The sequence below is a fragment of the Aphis gossypii genome, unplaced genomic scaffold (genome assembly GCF_020184175.1).
Source record: "Aphis gossypii isolate Hap1 unplaced genomic scaffold, ASM2018417v2 Contig01135, whole genome shotgun sequence".
In the NCBI taxonomy this organism is placed as follows: Eukaryota; Metazoa; Arthropoda; class Insecta; order Hemiptera; family Aphididae; genus Aphis; species Aphis gossypii.
The window spans coordinates 18,625-23,280 of NW_026083479.1; positions in this window are offsets into that span (position 1 = coordinate 18,625).

The window sequence follows — 4,656 nt, forward strand, 5'->3', positions numbered from 1 at the left end:
TAACAAATATCAAAAATCGTTCGAGGATAAATCGTTATTTAACGCGGTTTTTGTAAAAATTTAAATTTCAAACACATCATAATTTTTTGTCTGAATCCGGTAGAGTTTTTTTTACAGATATTTGAAGAAAAATTTATGGAGAACCTTTAACAAATTTTCAAAACTTAGTTATAAAAGAAAAAAATTTATGATTTTTCAACTTCAAAATTACTTGCAAATTTTCGCGTTTTCGACAGATTTCGTAAAAATTTGAACTATAAACTCTTATAAAAAAAAATTGTGACTTACGATTTTTAATTTTTTTTAGCTACAATAAAAACAACTCATAAGGAACCTTGTATTAAATTTTCAAAACTTTTTGGTCATCCAAAAATTTTTATCGACACTTAAAAAAAAATTTTCAAAAAAATCGAAAATTTCAGTGGTCTATAAATAACTCAAAAAAAGTCAAAATTTTTTGAAAATTTAACTATATACAGATACCACTGACATTAACATTTGGTGAAAATTTCAAGTATTTTCAGTGATTAGTTCTTGAATAACAACCATAAAAAAAAAATCGATTTGGTCGAAAACTGGTTTTGCGTAAAAATTGCCGTTTTTCCGTCATTTTTTTTTTGTTTTTCTCAATTTTTTTGAAAACTGTTGGAAAATGTTAACTCTTTACCTCTATAATGCACCAAGGATATTCACTTTTACATCGGAAACCACCCCCATTGTTTGAAATTGGAGCATTATTTCGACTAGTTATGCTGTACACAGACACAAAAACAAAAAAAAAAAAAAAAAAAACACACACCATTGTAAAATCAATACATTCATCACTTCGTTCAGAATCTAAAAAGAAAATACCCTGTCATTAGCAGATTTTCGACGTGAGATCGCTGTATCACTTTGCATGCAAGGGAGCAATATATGTACGCCAACTACAAAAGGAAGAAAACGAAATATTAGTGAATCGCCAAGTGAACCAAAAAAAAGAGTATGTACTGAACACTTGTGAGTTAATTTTTGATAATAATTAATATTTTGTGATCATAGGTATTCAACCATATATGCCACCAACGGATGTTCGGAAAGATCAAATCGGCCACTTTGCCATTGTTACAAATTTAAGGGAAAGATGCAAACTTTGTGGTTTGAAAAGTTCGATGCAATGTACTAAGTGTCGAGTATTTTTATGTTTGAACAAAAAAAACAATTGTTTTTATACTTTTCATAATTAATTTGTGTGTTCATTAACAAATTGTGTAATTTCATATAAAATAATAAAATTGAATTATTTAACATTAAAAAATCGAAATATTATATTATAAAAGTATGTATTACCTAATATAATATAAAATATAAGAAATATTCAAAAATGTATGAATTTTGTTTACTTGCATGATGTTCCATTTTTGGAACAATTGAACTTTTAGCTTTTTTAGGTAAAATAAAATTCAAAAATTTTTTTTAATATTTTTTAGAACATATATGTACACCTAGCAACCACATATAATTTTATTGTTGAAAATAAAAATGTCATGCAGTATAGGGTTAACAAAACTTTATCTTTATTCATCGTAAATAATAAACTTATTATAACTGTTTCGTTTGACTATGATATGTAATAGAACAGTCTCTACATATATTTATATTGCATTCATCACAACGTGTCAAAACTTTTCTAGTCTTATTTTGCGGGGAAATAACACATTCGTTGCCTCACTAAAATAATACATCCAAAACCGCCACTGGTTGATAATGTTATGTAGGTACCTATCTTAATTATTTAATTATTTATACAATGAACAGAATCACACTGTTTTATAGCAAGGTGATATGACGAATAGTCAAATACAAATAACAAAATTATAATTATATGATAGATTTATACACTATTATAATAATTAAATATAAGAGGATGTCAGCGCACTATTTGTTTTCTCTCTCTAGCCCACGCATGATATAGAAAAACCTCATTTACCCAGAATCATATTTTCTGTATTTGTAAGTAATTTTAGAGTAAAATCACCCATTACAAAAAAGGTAGAAAATAATATTTATGGTGGAATGATATATTAATTTTATATTTTATTGTTATTTAACTTTGTATTTGGCTTTCAAAATAAACAAAAATATGTTGTAAATTTAAATAATGTTTAAATTGTTTTGAAACAATATTTAGACAAATCGATACAGCGTTCCCTAAAAAATATTATTCTCTATATTTTTTGTAATGGGTGATTTTACTCTAAGATTACTTAAAAACATAGAAAAAAAGAGAATCAAGTTGATGTCGCTCCGCTGTACATTAGGTTACAGGTACGTCACTGTAAAATATATGGTATTAAATTTGAATTCAATGATAAATATCATTGTATACGAAAAACGATTCTGAGCGGAGACGGTCAGTCAGCCTATGATATTACTTAGTATATTTGATGATCTTGTTGTGAATAAAATAATTTATATATAACCTATTTAAGGAGAACCTTATTTTAAATTTTCAATCCTTACCTATAAAATTTGAAGATTTTATAATTTTTGAACTATAAAATCTTTTTTAAATTTTTAATTGATCTTAATTTGTCAAAATTTGATCTTTAAATGCATATAAAAAAAAAAAAGTGGACAAGTGGGTACCGTCCTGCTGTACATTAGGGGGTGGGGTTGACCTCTGACTAGGGTAGGTTAAATTTGAATTCAATGATAGGTATCATTGTATACAAAAAACGATTCTGAACGAAGATGATTTGTCAGCCTAGGATATAATTTCCAGTGGTTGGTGAAAAAGGTGGTTTATGTTTTAATGGCCTGAATACACCAAAATTTAAGTTCTTTTATAATTATTGTAAGCTAAACTTATGAAAAACCTTGTATTAAATTTTCAACTCTTAGCTACCTATACAAACATTTTTATGAATTATACCAACAAAATAATTTGCAAATATTCATAATTTTGACGAATTTTCATCAAAATTTGAATTTCAAATGCTAATAAAAAAAAATTGTGCCTATGTATTCTTATAATTTTTTAATCACTATAAGAATAACTTATGAGGAACTTTGTATAAAATTTTAAAGTATTTTGATAGGGCCAAAAAAATTTTATCGACACTTCAAAAAAAAATTTTCAGAAAAATTGAAAATTTCAGTGGTCTATAAATAGCTCAAAAAAACTCAAAATATTTTGAAAATTAAATCATGTAAGGAAAATGCCAATCTAAATAACTGGTAAAATTTTCAAGTATTTACGACTTATACTATTTGAATAACAACAAATATCAAAAATCGTTTGAGGATAAATCGTTATTTAACGCGGTTTTGTAAAAATTTAAATTTCAAACACTCATAAAATTTTTTTGTCTGAATCCGGTAGAGTTTTTTTTACAGATATTTGAAGAAAAATGTATGGAGAACCTTGTACCAAATTTTCAAAACTTAGTTATAAAAGAAAAAAATTTTATGAATTTTCAACTTCAAAATTACTTGCAAATTTTCGCGTTTTCGACATATTTCGTAAAAATTTAAACTAAAAACGCTTATAAAAAAAAATTGTGACTAACGATTTTTAATTTTTTTTAGCTACATTAAAAACAACTCATAAGGAACCTTGTATTAAATTTTCAAAACTTTTTGGTCATCCAACAATTTTTTGGTATCCCGACAATTGAGCGAAAGAAAAAGAGCGAACGTAAATGAGCGAATGAAAAAGAGCGAATACAAACTGAGCGAATAAAAATATGAGCTAAAACATATAGAGCGAAAAAAATATAATATTATAATATAATTAAAATGTATTATTTACATACAATAAAAAATATAATAATATAAAATAAAATATTTCATATTTGTCATACTAATTAATACATCTATACTTGCAATACCTTAAATTATTTACATATATAATAAAAAATAAAAAATAAAATAATAATATAATATAATACTTATTGAATTAATATATTAATCATACTTGCAATGAAAAATTATACGCGATACCTTTTAAATATTGAAGTGTCGGAATATTATAATAATCGTCAACTATATTTTTTAATTTTTCCGCAGAATCATTATATATTTTTTTTTTATTGGACGAACGTATGCCACTATTAATTTGATGTAACTGCATATCTACTAAAGTTTGTTGATTTTGAAGAGCTTTTATGAACTTCCAAATTGTTGGATTACACGACCCTAGTAAACAATTGAAGCCTCTATTCCAGCCTAAAACAATTAAGTATAATTTATATAATATACAAGATTGCAAGTTATTAAATAATTTATGATTACCTTCAATAGAGTTATTTGTTTTTGGTAACCCGTTTTTGTTGCTTCATAACAATTCCACATCTGAATTGAAAATATTGAATTTCTTCTTCCCTGTCTTCGAGTTGGTCTGCCTATCCATGTATCTTCAAAATAGTCTACTATGGGTCGAAGAAAATCCTCATTTTCCTTGTAGTATTCACTATCTAAAAGTTCCTCAAATGCTTTTTCTACGTCGTTTATTGGAACAAACGCAAGTGCTGGCAGTAAGCGAATCTGAATAGAAAAATTTGGGTCATTGATGTATTTTTCCTGCATCGAAGTTATAGTCTGCAGTTTTCGCCAAATACACTGACTGAGATGAAAAAAGCAACCACGATTTTCGATTTGTGGAAATACTTCTTT